At 35.6% G+C, this 20,994-nt stretch overlaps 1 long non-coding RNA gene across 1 annotated transcript in view; it reads left to right on the plus strand.

Moving 5' to 3' along the window:
* Positions 1-20,994, plus strand: part of LOC109613128 (uncharacterized) — a 55,278-nt gene that overhangs the window by 30,659 nt on the left and 3,625 nt on the right. Inside the window, exons 5-6 of the long non-coding RNA XR_009343930.1 lie at positions 11,011-11,327; positions 20,824-20,931. This is a non-coding gene — a long non-coding RNA (uncharacterized LOC109613128). The remainder of the gene's footprint in view (positions 1-11,010; positions 11,328-20,823; positions 20,932-20,994) is intronic.

Consider the following 20,994-nt stretch of genomic DNA (forward strand, 5'->3'; position numbering starts at 1 on the left):
ATTATTTTGGAAATTCTGAATAAATTGTTGCATTTATGGCCACAATTGTTAGAATATGTGGTATATGTATGTATGCCTGAATAACATGTCTAGCACATTTACAAGAGGCATTTATTAAAACACGGTATTTTATGTACACACTATATGACTGTGTGCTGAGTGATTTATATTCATACGTTTAATACTCGAATTAGCATCATCTTAAACGCCTATTAAGAATGATAAGTGAAATGTTAATCGTGACTGCATTAAACAAGATGGTCGATTAAGTCATTTCTACAGTCTACATGAAGTGCTACAATTCAAATATGATATCATGAGACAAAATGACGAAATCAGTCATAAGGTTATTGACAATATCACTGTATAAAGAAAATGGGAATATATATGACACAAGAACGTATGACACTTGGAATACATAATGAGATCATTTAACATGTTTTGCTATTTGTCATGTGATACGTAAGTGGTATCAGAAAAAGTTTGTATATTTATACCCTTAGTCATATAAATCATTTGATACGGGCAAAACGAGTCCCATCGAAATAACGGTTTTAGACCCTAGGTATCTTTAGGTCAAATGCGTTTCAGGAGATTTGGAACCGAACTAAGGAAGTCTGTCCGTCCGTCTGGCTGGTGCGCACGAAAACTCTCGAAGGGAGTATCCGATTTTATCCAAACTTTGTACATCGTCATGTTTTCGTCAAACTTGGATCGAGGTCGGAGGTGGGCAATATCGGTCCACTCCTTCCAGTACCTCCCCCATAAAACGTCAAAATTTTAACAGAAAATAATTGTCCTTATAGAATAGGATATGATCATCCAACTTTGTGGAAACTTTGCAAATCGTAACAGTTTTATCAGTCCTAGGTCAGGTACGGAAATGGGCAATATTGGCCGTCTACATCAAGTACCTCCTCCACATAGGGTCAACATTTTGGTAAATTATAAATTATGTAAAACAAGAGTCCGACTGCCTTCAAATTTTGGCACATCCCAATATTTCTACCAACCAAGATCTGGTATGAAGATGGAATATATTGGATCAATCCGTCTGGTACCTCTCCCACAAAGGGTCAACATTTTTACTAACAACATTTTTATCGGAAAACTCCTTCTTGTACCTCCCCCATCAAAATGTGGTTTCACAATAGTTACCAAGCCCAGCCGCAAATAATCGTCTACATAGGTGGTCGTTTTCCTATAGCTCTCATAAGATCTCCCAATAATGGGCATTCTGATGATTTCAGCCACATTTTTCAATTGATTTGTTAAAAAATTTGGCATTTAGAGATTGCAATGCGTTCTATCTGCTGTGGAAGAACATTTTCTTCTATAAACTCTTTATAGCGATACCACCGGACATTCAACATTTTGACGATTTCTTACGGATTTGTGTGCCATATTTTGTATTGTATGGGAATTACCTCTGGTGGAGCGACATTACCTATATACATCCCCTTTTTTATTATAGCTCCCAAATTACCTTTAGGAACGCAATGATTTAAAGATTTTAGCCATATTTTTCAATGAAATTTAACCACTGTAGCGGACACTTGTCCACATATGTCCACGCGTACCTATAGCCCCTTTGTAATAGTACTACCCTATATTCGGTATTTTGATAATATTCGCTCCATTTTTCAACGGAATTGGTACTTGGAACTAGTAACAGAAAATGTTCTATGTAGTTTGATGAAGCCACCATATAACTACCGCCCATTTCATGATATTTTGAAGACTTGAATTACATTCTAAAGCACACAGCTATTTGAAATTGAAATAAATTCGTATACTTTTTTTAAAGGTTTTCTTTACCAAAAGGAATTGGTGAAAAATTTAGCACGGCTGTACTTAACTCTTTCTAATTGTTGTTATAGCAGGTTAACAAAAACTTTTCCAATAAATAAGTTACTCAATTTCTTTGTTTTTTTTTTTTCATTCTTTATTTATAACCATTATGTGGACGAAGATTTGGATGGTCAATGAAGTATAAATGAAACTATAAAATTTACAGTTTGAAATACATAGTTGTAATAGTTTGTGTATAAGCTAAGTATTAGAGTTAAGACTACAACAATCGTAGCTAAATTTTCTCCTGAAATATAGTTGGCAACACTTTTATAGCATTAAAATTAATGAAATCAATAATTGAAATAAGTCCTAGGTGTATTTTAATGAAATATACCGATCCAGGGCCTCAATTCTTGTTCTAAGAAAACTTTTATAGAGGAAAGAAATGTCAAATGAAAAATATTATAAAGGAAATATTTTTTATTTCATATTTTCATAGAACAAGAGTCCAGGCCCAGTTTCCATGTTCTGAACTCAACATAAGTAACCATACTAACTGATTATTTACATTTTAATTTGAATATTCTTAACTTCACCAACTTATTATTTGAATTTGAAATTTGCCAGAGGTCAAACTTCCGAGTTATTGCCTGAACAACTTTGTGATTTTGACGCCGAAGGCCATCATGATGTTGAATTATTGTGGTGACTTAAGTGAGATCCGTAACCACTTGTCATTGTTACACTCCATGTAATTGTATTGTGATACTTTCTGCTCGTGACGATGTGGCAACATATGGCACTTGTCACTACAGCATCTTTGTTTTGTATTCATTCGTACATTTCAATCAAAGCAACCGGTCACCATTTTCAATTCGATCCTTTTTGCATTATCGTAGATTAAGCTATTTATAATAAAGTATCATTATCATTATAACGTAAAGATCGTGCATTATTTATTCATCAGTCTCAACAAGACACAACAGTTTGGCGACGAGCGTAAAAAGTGGAATATTATTTTGGAAAACTAATATTCTGCATATTTTTTTTCTATTAAAGCAAGTGCAAGCTTTTAACAACAACACAAATATAACAAAATGGATGCATCTCAATTTGCCGCGTTTATGGATATGCAAAAGGCGTTGTTTAACCAAATATCGAAGATGACTGTGGGTGCTCCTACTTCAAGTGCAGCGCAAGGCAGCAGCAACACCAGCATCAACACGACATTGGTACCAAACTTCGATCATTTTGATCCGGCAAAGGAAATGTATACCAATTATATAGAGAGGTTTAACAACTACATTGCAATGAAGGGCGTCAGTGCTAATAAGGAGTACTGTACAAAGTTGCTTCTTAACTCTATTGGTGCGAAGTACTTTAACATGGTGACGGCGTTGGCAGCGCCCAGAGCAGCGGCAAATCTGCAATACGATGAATTGCTAACCATTTTGCAAAATCATTTAGCACCGAAAAAGAATGGCACAACACAAATTTTTATCAAAATATCAGATGCAAGGGCAATCAGTGGCAGATTTTGTGGCTGCACTCCGTACTGATATTAATTCGTGCGAATTTGTTTCACCGTGCAAATGTGGAGCGTCCATAGCCGATGTGTTTTTGAGGGCACAATTTATTCGAGGCCTTTGTGACAATACTGTACGCGAACAACTTCTTCAATCCAGTACGGCGAAAATTGATGAAATTGTTGGGAAGGCATTGGCTCTAGAGGCTGCGAAGATGGACGCCAGAGAATTGTCCCAAGCAACGGCAAATTCTTCAAATTCGACGGATATAAATAAAATTTTTAATAAAAGCCCATCGAAAAATTTCAAATCTCGTCAGGGGCAACAGAAGCGTAAAGTCAATTACGAGCAATTAGGTATTGCCGGTCTATGTTTACGCTGCGGCAAAAACAATCATTTTGCGAAGGAGTGTCGCTCTAACAAAAATCTTAAATGTAACTTGTGTGCCAAGCAAGGGCATGTAGCAAAAGTCTGCATTGCTTCACTTTTGGCGGATGGTCCTAATGCCGGACGACGGGGTAAACCCAGTACGAGGGAGGCGTCCACGAATCAAGTACGTGATGATTCGTACGGTATTTATAAAATCGTGGATGTGTACCGTAACGATTACGCAAATGCCAATGCTGAGCGTTACTATGCGAATATCTTCATAGAAGGAGGAGTGGTATCTTTTGAAGTAGATTCTGGCTCTGGATACTCATTTTTGCCTAGGAGTGAATTTGGGAAATTAAAATTGTCTAACCAATTAACCGCCACAAACATCGTTTTCCGATCATACACCCAAGATAAATTCGTACCAGATGGGAAAGTCCGAGTAAATATAAAATACAAAAACGTTTCATTCATCGATGATCTCTACGTTGTCCCAGACGGGTGTTCGGCGTTAATTGGTCGTACATGGATACGTCGTCTAGGAATTAATCTAAACGAGCTAGACGAACATAAGTCGAACAACATGGTTACCAATTCTATCGGTGAGTCGAGCGACATTCAAGAATACATTTCCGAATTTTCAGCTGTATTTCAACAAAAGATTGGCTGCATCCCTAGCCATAAAGTTTCACTTCAATTGCGTGAAGATGCCACACCAACCTATACAAAAGAGCGTCAAATTCCATACGCCTTAACCGAGCGTGTTAACAAGGAGCTGGAAGAGTTGGAGAAGGCTGGCATAATCACCAAGGTTGCCAATAGTGACTGGGGGTCACCACTGGTGGTCATCCCTAAAGCTGACGGTGGAGTGCGCCTTTGCGTTGACTACAAGGTGGGAGTCAACCAGCGACTTGTGAATGCTCATTACCCCATTCGGAAAATAGATGCAATTTTCAATAGTCTCAGGGACTCTAAACATTTTTGTCGGCTTGATTTATACAAAGCCTATTTACATGTGCAAGTGGACCAAAAGTCAAGCGAAATTCAAACCATTTCGACCCACAAAGGGACTTTTCGAATGAATCGTCTGTCCTTCGGCATTAAAACTGCCCCGGCGGAATTTAATAGGATTATAGATCAAATTTTACGGGAAGTGCCCAAAACAGAATCCTATTTTGACGACATCGTGGTACATGGCGAGACTTTGAGTGAGTGCAAAGCAAACTTAAAATTATGTTTAGCCCAGTTGCAGAAGTACGATCTGCACCTTAATATGGCAAAATGCAAATTTTTTGACAATCAAATGGAGTTTTTGGGTCACGTAATACGGCACAACAAGGTCCAAAAGTCACCTTCAAAAGTACAAGCCATATTACAAATGCCCCAACCAGAAAGTGTAGAAGATGTTCGCCGTTTTTTGGGTATGGTAACATATTACGCAAGATTCATACCGAATTCGTCTACAATTACCACCCCGTTGCGCAATTTACTGCTCAAAAACGCTATTTTTAAATGGACATCGGAATGCCAAAAGTCTTTCGATGCTTTGAAAAGAGAAATTTCCAGCGATCGCGTATTGATGCCGTATAATCCCGATTTGCCGGTACAGCTTGCGTGCGACGCTAGTCCCACCGGGATAGCTGGTGTTTTGTCGCACATTATTGACGGCCAAGAAAGACCGATAGCGTTTGCCTCAAGGTCTCTTACTCCAGCAGAGCAAAATTATTCGCAATTAGATAGGGAAGCCCTAGCAATTGTGTATGCGGTTCAACATTTTCACGAGTACATATTTGGCCGAATTTTTAAGCTTATAACGGATAATAAGCCGTTATCAAGAATTTTTCACCAAAATTCGAAATTGCCCCTAATGACGTCATCTCGACTTCAACGATACGCCGCTTTCCTCACTGGATATAATTACGAAGTCAGTACGAAAAAGGGCGAGGAAAATGTCAATGCCGATTGTCTCTCCAGGGCCCCAATTAAATCAGGGATTGGCACTACAAATTTAATTGATCAAGAAGTACATTCAATTTGCGGGTCAACAATACATCAAATTACTTCAATAAAATTAAATTTCAAATCACTTCGAGACGCAACAAAGAATGACGCAATGCTTTCCAAAATTTTGTTCGATTTACGTAACTCAAATGTGGTCGATTCGGAGTACACCATCGATGCCGGCATATTGTTCAAAGGGAAAAGGGTCATTGTACCAACTTCACTTCAAGAGGCAGTCTTAGAAGAGTTACACTATACTCATATAGGTATAACCAAGATGAAGCAATTGGCGAGACGTTATGTGTTTTGGTCATCAATTGATAAAGATATTGAACAATTTGTACGTTCCTGTTCTGCGTGTGCCTTGGTAAAGAAAAATCCTCCGAAAGCAGTTCTCCATCCTTGGGAGGAGCCGGATGGAAATTGGCAACGTATTCATATTGATTACGCGGGGCCATATCAGGGATATAAATTTCTTGTTGTCGTCGACGCAAAATCAAAGTGGGCAGAAGTGGGGGTGTGCTCCTCTGCGCCAACATCAACGTCAACAATCGAAATGTTAAACAACATTTTTGCACGCAATGGATACCCTGATGTTCTTGTCTCTGACAATGCAACGATTTTTAAAAGTGAAGAGTTTCAAAATTTCTGCACTAATTCCGGTATCTTCCAGAAATACATTGCACCTGGCCACCCTGCCACAAATGGTCTAGCTGAACGAAATGTTCAAACACTCAAGCAGCGTCTAGCAGCCATGGCAGAGGATCCTTCTCCGATATCTAAAAAAGTAAGAGAAATTTTATTTAAATATCGAGCTACACCTCTTCGAAATGGTAAATCCCCATCAGAAATGTACCTGGGTAGACAAATCCGAATCCGATTGGATGCCTTGAAGCCATCAAAATTAACTCAGTCATCTACGCCACAATGTCCAGTTAGGAAACTGAGTGAGGGAGACCGAGTTCAAGTCCGATACTATACGCCAAACAAACCTGTATGGAAATTCGGAATTATTTCTAAAAAGCTTGGTAACCTTCATTATCTGGTAAAACTCGACAATGGTTATGTCTTCAAGCGCCACATAGACCAACTCCGTTTCACAAATGTAAAACTGCCTTATTCTCCAGATACTGAGCAGACTGAGTCGGTCCCAGATTTTAGTTCAGGGAATGGCGAACAGTCTCATCAGCCTCTAATTATGGCACCCTACATTCCACTGAGTACACATGCTAATGATCCAGAAGTTCCCGGTACTTCCACAACACCAACTGCAGCCGGAACCGAAGCACCAGTTGGAACGCCATCAGCCTCTACCCAAAACGCTGATGCTGAGTCCACACCAAGTCGTCGTACCTCTGCAAGGCAACGGAGACAACCCCAGTATTTAAGCGATTATGTTCGCCATTAGCATTAATCGTAGTAATCATATATGTCCTTGTTTTAGTGGGGGAGAATTGTGGTGACTTAAGTGAGATCCGTAACCACTTGTCATTGTTACACTCCATGTAATTGTATTGTGATACTTTCTGCTCGTGACGATGTGGCAACATATGGCACTTGTCACTACAGCATCTTTGTTTTGTATTCATTCGTACATTTCAATCAAAGCAACCGGTCACCATTTTCAATTCGATCCTTTTTGCATTATCGTAGATTAAGCTATTTATAATAAAGTATCATTATCATTATAACGTAAAGATCGTGCATTATTTATTCATCAGTCTCAACAAGACACAACAATTATATATCAGATTGCATATTGTGTAGCTTATTTTTGAAATTACATTTCATTTTTATACCCTCCACCATACATAGAGGGCATATTAAGTTCGTCATTCCATGTGTAATTGATCGAAATATTAATTTTAGACCTAACAAAATATTTAGCCCTGCCCCTCCGTCCGTCTGTTGTAATCACGATAGAGTTAAAACAAATTAAGGTTGCACAGATCAGTATTTTGTCTTCAGGCAGGTCAAGTCGAAGATGGATTATATCCGTCCAAGATATCGTATAGCTCCCATATAACGGTACCCCCTTGTTTGGTATTTTGATGATTTTAGCCACACTTTTCAATGCATATGTCTGAAATTCTACACAAGCAGTTTTTTGTGAGTTCTTTACCCCCTTAAAGAGAATTGTCTTTATATGTCCACGATATCGTATAGCCCCCATACAACGGTATGGTATGGATTATTTTAGCCACATTTTTGAATTGAATTATCTGAAATTCCTCACGATGAGTTCCTTTTGAGCATTTTACCCTCTGGAGGGTATTGCCTATATAGGTCCACGATATCGTATAGCCCCCATACATACAATTTTTACCGCAATTTGTGTCACTGTGTTATTTGTATTTAGAAAAAATAATTATTTTGAAGTTTTCAGTCGATTTAAATACAATCTTCAAAATTTGGGATCTGAGGATCAGCAAAAAAAAATTCATCACGCCCTAACGCTGAAGTTCGACCTTTTACGAAACTGTTCTTTGGGGCTCTGAAATACAAGATATTTTATCTCCAATTAGAATTCTCTGTCCCTCAAATTTTTATCGAAATTTGTTTGTTCAGATTTCTACTTTAAGCTTGGAAAATTTGGCATTACTATTTATAAACATTAAAAGCACCACCAAACGAATGTTTCTTAGTAGAATTGTTTTTTTTATTTTGAATCAATAAATCTATGTTTTATTCCAACATCCATATGTATTTATAGGTTATGACATTCAACAATTTACATATATAGATATTGCAATGTTAGCCACTTATTTTTTCTGTGATTCTATTTTAAATCCAGACAAAAACGTGAATGTATCAACCAACAGTTGATTTGTATACTGAACTCATTCAATAATGACTCTCAACTTTAGAACTGTGCGGTTTTTTTTTGTAAAAGGCATTGACATCTATAACAGTTTCAATAAAAGCAACACACTTTTGTTGTTGTTGTTGTTTACTGCAAGCGATTACTAATGAACATCGCCATGATTTATAGCCTCATTTCAAGTACTGTAAGATGTTTTTGTAAGGTGATACATATTTTCCGAATGTAAATTGAAATCGAAACTCTCAAAAAACTAATATGATTGAAGTTGATTTTTATTTATGAAAATTGTTACAGTTATGGTTCACTGACTTAGTATAATTTTTAAAGTAATTTTTAGTTTAAAGATAATTCGGGGGAACTATTTTAGATATTTAAAACTGGATCTCGTTTTTGTAAATCTATCTCGAGGAATTAGGAAAATACCGAACATCAGGATGTATGATTATATGGGGGATATTCCTTATACTTAGGCACAGTTTACAACTTCAATTACCAAATATCAGAAATTTCCCAATAGATTTGGTAATTATGAATTGTAAATCACACTAAATACCGAATATCGCGATGGGACTATAAAACCAGTAACGGAAGGCCAAAGACGGGCTGGGCCGACTTTATGATACCCTACACCACGTTGGATATATAGTAGAGCTACATATAACAAATAAACGCTTTTATGGGGAATTTATGAGAATTAAAACATAACAAATATGATCGATTTTGAAGGTGTATTATTCATTAAAATTCATCCTATGTGAGCTGACATTAGACCTTTAAGACACAATAAATGTGAAATCGGGTGAAGATATACATTGTAGCTATATCCGAATCCGAACCGATCTCTATAAAATTTAGCAGAGATATCTCTATGCTGTATCTGATAGTTCGCACCTACTATCGTTGTTGTGGAGAGTATTTTACGGTTGCGAGGGAGTAAAATACAAAATCGAATGAGACATATAAATGGGACCTATAGCTATATCTTGACCGATTTTCGCCAAATTCAATATCTTTTATTCCTTTATTCTGTTTTATTCGGGTTTATATTAACCATATTTTGACGAATAAACTATAAATCGAGTAAAGATATATATGGGAGCTGTATCCAAATCTGATCCAAAACCGATCTCGATAAAATTTGGAAAAATATTTCTGACATAAATTTGATATGTTTCTCCGAGTATCGTTGTTATAGAGTGCATATTACGGCTGTGGAGGAAACATTTAACAAATCGGATGAAGGATATATATGGGAGCTATAGCTATACATGGTGATATGAAAAAACTGCAACCAACTGCTGTTATTTTTAAGTCACTGCTGTTAAAATTATTCCAGTGACAACTCATTACATTGTTTACAAGCGTACAAAAGCATTTTGGTGAAATTTTTCCAGAAAAAAAGTTTTTCGTGATGGAATTCAAGCTTGATAGTGTGATTTCTTTTTATTTGGCTGGAAAACTACAAGTGGCTATCGTTAGAGCACTCCAGTATTTAAATGTGAATAAATCTTTTGTGTCTCGTACCATCGCTCGTTATCGTGATACTGGTAGCGTAGCCCGACTTCGAGGAAGTGGAGAGAAGAATTTGGTTTTCTCCGATGAGAAAACATTCCTTGTCCAGCAGTTTGTAAACAAACGAACTCAACACCATCGCACTCAGCACGCGCCATACAAGAATGGTTACAAAATGAGGTTCTTCGCTTCATTTCCAGCGCAAAATGGCCACCAAAATCTCCGGATACCACCAAAATTGGAACAGTTGTTTCTAGGCTCTATATGTACGAAATTTCATCCAATTTGGTCAAATATTACACGTTTGGTGCACAATAAAAGGCAAATCGGACTATAATATATATATGAGCTATATCTAAATGTTGACCGATTATCTCCAATTTCAATAGGGTTCGTCCTTGGGCCAAACAAACGATTTGTGCAAAATATCATCTCTATCGGGCAATAAATGCGAGTTATACTTTGTTTATATAAATACATGGAAAAACGGACAGACGGACATGCATAAATCGACTCAGAATGTGAATCATCAAAAGAAACATGGGTCTAATTCGATTCTTTCTCTATGTTACAAACTAATGCACAGACACATAATACCCTGGCCACAGTGTGATGTAGGGTATAAAAACGAAGAGCTAGATTGACCACTTTACTGTAAAGGGTTAGGTGTGCGTAATAACGTTTTTAATAAATTTTCAGACAATTCGGGGAACATGAAATGTCCAATACGTATTGCTACTTTAAACATTTTAAAACAAAAACTGATTTCTATTGTTCTCAAAAAATTTCAATTACTGAACAATTTTTCCATTCGAATAACTTTAGTGGTTTATCCCACAGTAATCATTGATAAAATATTTCCTATTTTAATTGTATTTCCTGTGAATTACTTGTAATTGTAATTGTTACCTCTCGGAATGTCTACTAACACCGAATAAAATTAATAAATTTAATTGTTTCTAATTATTAAATAATTTGCAGGTGACTGTATATCATGACGTATACTATGAGAAAATCATTAGAACACAACAACATGCCAATCAAAACGAAAAACAAAAATATTATATCGTTTTTTTTCTCAAGAAATACTAAACCGGGCTTGCTGTTGTCATTCGATTTGAACGCTATTGTGTAGCATTGAGGTTTGTAGTCAACACAGAGCAGCCATAAATCTTATCAATGGATCAGTACAGCGGCAGCAGCAGCAAAAACGAACAATTGAACAGTAAACAAGTGTGTACATTACAAATGCAGTTCTAAGCCTCTACGAATATGGTGATGATGGTAGAACATAAAAGGTATTGTGTGCTACTCTTGAAGAACTGGGTCAACAGCCTTAACCGTTTGTTAATAACAGATTACACCTCTCTAGCAATGAGTTGCCAGTTTTGTCTATTAATATTGGCTTGAACGTATCGATTACCCGTCCCATCTCCCGTCTATTTGAGAAAGAGATATTTTTTTGTTATTGTTGATGCTGTTAGACACAACCCTAGCCGGCGTTGTCAGTGTCGAAGTTTTTGTTTTGTAGCGAAATTTAACAAGCTTGGAAAATTGAAAACTTGCCCATGCCAATTACGACAATAAACTTGAGAAATGGGGTATAACAACAATTTCAAAATTAATCATTGATTTGTCTGTCTATGGAAAAAAAAAACATTGTGTTAATGCATTAGAAAAACGTGTATTACAAATATAATGAGCATTTATATGTTTTATGACATTATTTCAATTTTCGTCATTGCCGGGCTGTCCTATCCTACACCATGAGAATCATTCAAATGGTTTTATACCATCCACCATTCTATGAAGATTATATTAATTTTATCATTCCGTTTGTAACTCTTTGAAATACCGGTGTTAGACGCAACAGAGTAGATTATTCATGATAAGCGCAGAATTCTAAGACGATTTTAGTTTTTTTAGCTGCCGGTCTGTTGTAATCACGCTTTCTTTCGAACGATTTGAGATAGAAGGCTTACATTTTGTACACATGTGCATTTTGTCAGTAGTTTGTTTAGATGGGCCTTGTCGGTCCACGTTCTCATAATCGGAGTTTTTTGACTATTAGAGTCACATTTTCTATCCGGGTTTACCTTTTGTGGCAGATTATTGTCTATATAGGTTCACGTTTGCCTATGGCCTTCATATTTCGGTACTTCCCTATATGATGACTTTAATACCCGATAATCGGTATTCTGATTATATTAGCCACATTTCTCAACATTATTGTTTGAAATTAGGAATTTTGAATTTGCATGTGTTCTATCTCCTGTGGCATAAAGCAAGAGCAAGAGGTGGAATTTTTTTCTCCAGTTAAATTATACACTAATATGGCTAATGGTTTCAAAATGTCTGTATTCTAGGTTAACCGTTACATGAGCGATATGTCCAAGTAGGTGCCAATATTACGTTACGCTACGAATAAGAAATACCAAATGTAACATATATAGTTCTGATACATCTGACACGACGACGCTAACTAGTATATGCTTTGCATAATTTTTATTTTCTGAGAAAGACTACACACTAAGCGTGCTCAATACTGGTTACATGAGCGATATTTTGAAATGATTAAAATGTAAATTTCAAAAAGAAAGAAAGATGTACTTCGTATTTCCTTAGAACACGAACGACGTAGGCCCGTTGTTATATATTTTTTTTATACCCTCAGTCATATGGCTAGAGAGGATATAGAAACAACGGTTTTAGACCCTAGGTCTCTTTGGACCAAATCTGTTTCAGGACATTTGGAGTCGATCTAGCGATGTCCGTCCGTCTGTTTGTCTGTCTGGCTGACTGGTGCGCACGATGACGGAGATGGGCAATATCGGTCCATTCCTTCTGGTATCTGCCCCATAAAATGTCAATATTTTCAAAGAAAGTAATTTACTGCTCAGAAAGAGAAAGGATAATCCGATTTTGCTCCAACTCTGCATATCCTAACATTTGCATCAATGTCAGGTGCGAAAATGGACAATATCGGTCCACTCGATCAAGTATCTCCCCCACAAACGATCAAAAATTTGAATAATTATAACTCTTATAAAATGTGATATAAGTGTCTGTTTCAAATTACACACATCACAATATTTTTTATTAACCCAAAGTCTGGTGAGAAAATCGAATATTTCGGTCCACTACTTCTGGTACCTCCGCCACAAAGGGTCAAAATTTTGAATATACATGAAGCTCATAAAACGCGAAATTAACATCTAATTCCTTTCAGACTTGACACATCTCAATATTTCCATTAACACAAGATCTGTTATCAATCATCAAGATGGTAAAGATCGGACCATTCCTTCAAGTACCTCCCACACAAAGGTTCAACGTTTTGAATAACCAAAAGGCTCATAAAATCTGAAATAAGCATCCGATACTCTTCAAATTACACACATCACAATATTTTTTATTAACCCAAGGTCTGGTGAGAAGATGGAATATATTGGTCCACTCCTTCTGGTACCTCCCCCACAAAGAGTCAACATTTTGAACATTCATGAAGCTCATAAAACCCGAAAGCTCTATCATAAAGATGGTAGATAGATCATTTCTTTTGGTACCTCCACCACATACGGTTCAAAATTTTGAAAAACAAAGCCCTCAAAGAAAGCGAAATAGGCATCCAACTCGCTTCAAATTTAAAACATCCAAATATTTTTGCTAACGCAAGATCTGTTATGAACAGAATTACGATGCGGTGATTCTTTATGAATATTAATATTTTTACTTGTTATAGTTGTTTTGCTCTCATTTCAGGAAGAGTAAATGATAAAGTTAACGTTATCAGGGTTCATTCTTTTAAAATAAAATCATGTTTTCCGTGATATGACGATGAAATTATTTGTGTAACTGGTGTAACCCACTAATTGTAAGAACCAAAGTCACGCGAATTAGGGACACTTTCCCGCATCGAATTCCTATGGTAATGATGAATTTTTAATGGAATCTTTCAATCTCATTTCAGACTAGAGACATCAAAAATGTACAACAATAAAATGGGAATGTAATAATAGTGAAGGATATGCAGTTGCTTAAATAAGGAAAAAGAAAGGGACTAGGTATTAATGCCACAGGCGGCAGTTATAGTTAGCAAGGCCATCATTATGTGTCAACCTTGTGAAATCTCTGATAAATACAGGGTGACATAAAAATGCAACAAACTTTTACATTTTTGTGTTAAATTTTATTGAATGAAAGCAAAAATGTTGGAAATGGCATCAAATTTTAGAATAAGTTTAGATTTGTTCGAATTGGTCACCTTTGGCACGAATTATGGGCTTCAAACGGCCAATGAAACAAACAAGTTGCCCGAATGTTGCTCTTCGGTATTTTGGCCCATTCCCGGCAAACGCTTCCTTGAGGTGATCGACACTTTGGAATTTTTTAATGCCAACCTTGCTTTCCAAAATGCTCCAGACACAATAGTCCAAAGGATTGGTATCCGGAGATTTTGGCGGCCATTGTGCGCTAGAGATGATTCGAGGGACCTCATTTGCGATGGTGCTGAGTTCTGTTGAAATGTCCAAGGTCTGCGGCCAAAATGTTTGCGTGCTCAAGGATTTAGTACACCCTCCAGAATATTTTCGCGATAATATTCGTCATTTCTTCTGATGCTACGGTCGATTAATACACGGAGAGCGACCATCGGCTGTTATGGCGGCCCATACCATCACCATGGCCGGCGCTAGAGTTCTGCTGGCCAACCCAAGGTTGTTGTGTTTACAAACTGCTTGACAACGAATGTTTTCTCATTGGAGAAAGCCAAATTCGGCAGTTCACCACTTTCGGTCAAGCGAAGCAAATCCTTAGCTCTTTTGAGTCTATTTTCTTTCTGTTGCGGTGTAACTTTTTGCACTATTTGCCGAATGAATAATTGCGATATGTTCAGCTTAAGAGCTATTTTCGGCCACTACGACGCGGGTACCGATCAAGTCGCTTCTTTGCTTTCTGTTTTCTTCCGTCCATTTTCTGGATGTTCGGCTACGCTACCAGTATCACGGTAAGAATCTATGGTACGAGACGCAAAAGATTTATTCACATTTAAATGCTGGAGTGCTCTAACGATATCCGCTTGAATTCCATTACGAATGACTTTTTTTTCTGAAAAATTTTCACCAAAATGCTTTTGTATGCTTGTAAACAATATAATGAGCTGTCACTGGAATAATTGTAACAGCTGTCGAAATGACAGCAGCCTGAAGTTGGTTGCAGTTTTTTCATCTCATCCTGTATTTTGAGCAGTTGCAAAATTAAGTTATACTTCATCCGTTGGGACTACGACCCTCCCCCTAAACATTAAAAGAATTTAAAAAAATGTATGCATAGCCCAAGAAGACGTCCCAAATTAAATATTTCTGCTGAAGAATTAATTTTCTCTGTCTAGCTACGGCATTACTTTGCAATAAATGTACTTGATGCCGGCATATTTCAAAAGCATTCTTATTTACTATTGCTTTCAGTTTGCAAATAGAACTGCCAAAAAACTTTAATGAATATAATCTCCATATTCTAATTACGTCAATAAAAATTACGTAAGAATAACATCTATTTCGGGCACATTTCATATTTAATTAAAATTGTTTGTTAAAGAACAATAATAATAATAGTAATTAAGAAACATTCTATAAAAAACACCAAAAATTTTTATCACATTTTGTGTATTGCTCTACAAATACTTTAAAATATGACAGCATAAACGGGAGATGAATGTATGCACATACATATGTTTATTATTATTATTATCAAATAAATTCATATTTAATATTATGACAACTCAATGGTCTTGTGACAGCTTTAACTAGATATTCAGACACACATGTTTCATTTCATTTTTGAATTGTATTTTGTCTTATAGTAATCCCTACAAAATGCCAAAGTAAGGCCATAAATTAACACTTTGCTGTTAATTGACTATGAAGAATTCCTCTTGATCTTGAATACAAGACAAGAAAAAAAAAAAACAACCAATAATTATGGTAATTTGTTCGTTAATAATGTAGAGTCATAGTAAAAGGCATGTACTTGAGGCACGCGAATCAGAGAACAGAACCGGTATACATTGTTTTGCAAAGTGTATGGGGAATGTTAATTAATTTGTATTTAGCAGCAGTTTCGTACATTTTTTTACTTTCCCTGTATCAAAGGCCTTTTTGCTGTCAAGGTATTTTTTAATGAAATAAATCATATAAATTATTTTTAGTTTGAATAAACGTTTGAAAAGTTCACAGCTGCGGTCAGTGGTACCATTATATCCATTTATTTATTACATCTGCCACACCATTAAACGCTCCAAGTGTTTGTGTACGTGCCTAATTCCCCTTTAGGCTTTCGACGATTTGTTGTAACCCAAGTATTTGTTATTTCGTAACTTAGGCATGTTTTTTTTTTTACTTTTTTCTTTGCATCCATTCCAAAAATATCTTTATTTGCATTCCAAATATTTTGTAAAGTCAAGAGGAACACAATATGAACATTCTATTCCCCGTGGGCCCATAAAAATTATATAAGTGTTCATTAGTTGTTTGAGCATACGTCACTAAATGGAACTGTAGTTAAAACAAGTAAAATAGTATCAGTCGGTTTTTATAAGAGTTGTAATTATTCAAATTTTTAATGCACCTGACCTAACACTGATGCAAATATTAGGGTTCACAAAGTTGGAACAAAATCGGACTATTCTCTCTCTTTCTGTGCAGTAAAATATTTTTTGTGAAAATTTCGACCTTTTGGGGTAGGTACCAGAAGAAGTGGACCGATATTAGCCATCTCCGATCTCGATCTAAATTTGATAATAATATTACGATGTACTAAGTTTGGACCAAATGGGATACTTCGAAAGTTATCGTGCGCAGCAGCCAGACAGACGGACGGACGTACGATAAGGCACGTTCAGATCGTATCAAATGGTATACAGGGTGAAACAAAAACCTGCAACAAAGTCAAACGCCATAATTTTTACATTTTTTTCTAAATTTTATTGAATGAAAGCAAAAAATGTCGAAAATAGCATCAAATTTTAGAATAAGTTTAGATTTGTTCGAATTGGTCCCTTTGGCACGAATTATGACCTTCTGTTCAGGTGTTCGCCTTCATATAGCTCCCATACAATGGTATCTCTCTATATTCGGTATTTTGATTATTCTATCTTCATTATTAAACAGAATTATCTCAAACTTGGTATTTGGAGTTCGTTATAGGCCCCACCTTCTCTGGCAGATAATTGGCTTTAGAGATCTACTATTTCGTATAGGCCCCTCCAGATATTCGGTATTTTGATGATTTGTTTCACTCTTTTCACCGGAATCATTTCGAATTTGTTATTTAGAGTTTGTAATGGGTATTGCCTACCATGCCAGAAATTGTTCTATACCGGTCCACATATTGGTATAGCTCCAATATAACTTTAACTCCCTATATTTCACAGAATTATCTCACACTTGGTATCTGCCCTCACTAGCAGATAATTGGTTATAGAAATCAAAGCTTTCTTATAATCTCATATAACTGTAACAGCTGATATTTGGAATTGTTTGTTTTCCAACTTAGAAAGGAGGGTATATTAACTTTGTTATTTCGTTTGTAACATACCTAAATATTCGTCATAGACCCCATAAAGTATATATATATTCATAATCAGCATAAAATTCTAAGTCGATTTAAATATGTCCGTCTGTCTTTCTGTTGAAATCACGATATAGCACACATTATTTGAGGATAGAGCGTCAAAATTTAGCAGAATTATTTGTATTGCTTCTAGGATGGTTGGTATTGAAAATGAGATATATCGGTCCACGTTTTGGTATAGTCCCCATATAACGGTAACTTTCGATATTAGTTATTTTCATGATTTTTGCCACATTTCTCACGGATTTGTCTAAAAATTGGTATCTGTAGGTCAAAATGGTTTCTAGCTCGTGTTGCGAAACATTATATGTATAGGTATACGTTTTGATATAGCCCCCATATAACGGTACCTCCCCATATTCGGTATTTCAATGATTGCCACATTTTTTCACGGATTTGTCTAAAAATTCTAGCTCGGTGGCAGAACATTGAATATTTAGTTCCACGTTTTCCAATAGTGCACATATAACGATACCCACCGATATTCGGTGTTTTGATAATCCTAGTCATATTTACACACATAATCGTTTCAAAATTGGTATTATAGAAGATTTAATAGATGACAATCCTTGAAGTATAAAATTGTCCATAGTGTTCCCCGTTGTGGTATGGCCCCATATATAACGCCTAATTCACTTTATGGTTTCTTGATAAGTTTAACTGCATTATCCAAACGGTCTTATTGGTATATGAAGTTTAATGTGAAACACGCTTGAAATTAGATACTTTTATATAAAAATGTTTATTTTACCCTAAGGCGGAGGGTATTAAAAGTTCAACCCTACCGAACTTAATGTTTTTTTACTTGTTTAAAATATAACCACACTTTTTATAGCTGAATTTTTTACTTTGTCCATGTTCCTTCCAAACAGTGAAGGGTTTTAAAAACTTAGCATTTTCTTTAACAAATGAGGCTACCTCTATTCTTCTGCCATATTCTGAATACTTACCTTCGAAAAATTGTATATTCACACGATTAAATCTGAAAAAACAGCAATTATTAAAAATTTATATTTTGTAATTGGTTTATGATATAGATATAAAATATCATTTTTTCGAGTTTGTTTTTGCAAAAGCATCCTACTTATCAAAAGTAAACTATAAATAAAATATCAAAAAATGTAATTCTACCAAAAATTGTAAAAATTTATTAAGAAAATCATCTCAGTGTTCAACTGTCCACAACAAAGTATACATACGAGAGCATTTTGTACATTTATTCAAAATACCTGTTTTATTTGCCCATTCATATGGACAACCAACAATCTATAAATGGTATCTATAGTCAATAGTTCAGAATCTACCTTAAATTTGTCTATTTTTTATACAAAACAAAAAATCAAAAATTTTCGTCTTTATGTTTCCTAATCCAAAGCACAATACCCATTTTAGTGCGAATCATTTTATTTGTTAGGCCTTTATAATACCCACATGCCAAAGTAAAGGGTAATTTTTAAGAGCCATATTAAAGTTTAAAAAATAATCACATAAAATTCATACAAATACATGAGATCTTTTTTGAGTTAATAGTGCGGTTCATATAATTTAATGTTTAAGGATTATTTCATGCAGATATTGACAGTGACAGCGTCTCAAATCGTCCATCCGCTTAGACCAACTTTGGCATACCCTTTCTAACATTTCGGCCGATATCTCACGAAAAAATGCTTCAATGTTGTATTCCAATACGCCAATTAAAGCGGTCGCATCTTGTAGAAACCGCATGTAATGGAAGTCAACGTTGAAGAAGCAACTTGTTATTATTACAGTGTATTTAATGTGTGATACCTAAAACATCCTACGCACCAATAAAATTTCAAGATTCTAGACTTAGTAGTTTTTACGGAGCGATCAGCAGTCAGTCATGTTTTACAATTTTATGGATATAGATGACATCCATACAATTTCTAATATTATCTCGGCATACCATGACTTTATTTGTTTGGTATTCCAGATTTTGTCCATTACTTTTCATGCATTCTCTGTTTGTTTTATTAGTATGTCAAAACACAAACACTAAATGTCATAAATGGTAAATTATTCATGCTATTCAATGCTATCAAGTGTCACTTAAAAATAGATTCATTACAAACATCTTGCACACTTATATTTGCGTAGAAACGTCATAGCTAAATAAGTACAAGTGTAAGTGTATCTAAACATACGTAATGTCCATATTTATTATTACACCTCCTACACATCAGAGAGATGGGCAGACAGACAGGCAGAAAGCTGATTGAAAAGTGCCCGAGTATGATAAGTTTTTTTTTTTTTTGCAAATTGAGGTTAAATGTGTGATTTAAATTAATGAAATCCTATTTTGCAAAAAGCCCACAAAAATGTTTGCATGATGTCTACATTTGGACGCTGTCTTACTACTGACAGTCGGTCAGTTCGTCCACTTGTCTGTCCGATAGTCTGCTTTCAGTTTGTATTGCTGTTATTTGCATTAGAAAATTGTCAACTAATTTTACCACTTCCCAAATGCAATGTTTTGATCACGCATTTAGATAAGACAACCAGTCGACCGAGCGACAGACACACTGGCCACTTGGAAACACGCCGCACATAACAATTGTAATTACTTATGGCACTTTAGCCATAAACTCCAAACGCTATTCATAGAAATGGGTAGCTGTTGAATAGTTGACATCCAAAGTATCCAACGCTTGATTAGGACCAATGCAAATAGTTTGCATTTAACTAAATGTGCGTATGCTTGTGTTTTACATACCTAATTGTTTATATGGACGTTATATTCGCACCATAATAAATGGTTTGTTATCAAACTGCTGGCTAACGGCTCATAAAACTGCCATACAAAGTAAACAACAATATCACTTAATGCCGGCCAAATGCGTACGGTATGAACATGTTTTGTTAAATTATATTATTATTATTATTATTATGTGAATTTAATTCACAATTGACTAGATTTATTTGGCATGACTGAGCTATAATTTAGATGTATTGATTGTTCATTTGAAAATGGATTCGCAGTTTGCGGTAGGTCATGTCGTATTTGTATAACAGACTAATATTACTTGCACCACATTTTCACAATTTCTACTATTATTCTATATTATTATCATTCTCTTTATAACTCTTTCGATGAAACATATGTTCTCTATGAGAGTAAATTAATCTTCCGAATAATTATTTTAGGTTCGCAATAGTTGGTGGTTCCGAGGCATATCCTACTAGCGCACAAAATAAACAAATAAAAAGCATGAAGTTCAGCCGGGCCGAATTTTGAATATCCTTCATTTTGAGGTAAAGAACACTATTAAATAAAAGTATCGGGATTCAATATTGAAACTAATTTAATTTTATTTG

This window comes from Musca domestica, unplaced genomic scaffold (assembly GCF_030504385.1).
Source record: "Musca domestica strain aabys unplaced genomic scaffold, Musca_domestica.polishedcontigs.V.1.1 7, whole genome shotgun sequence".
In the NCBI taxonomy this organism is placed as follows: domain Eukaryota; kingdom Metazoa; phylum Arthropoda; class Insecta; order Diptera; family Muscidae; genus Musca; species Musca domestica.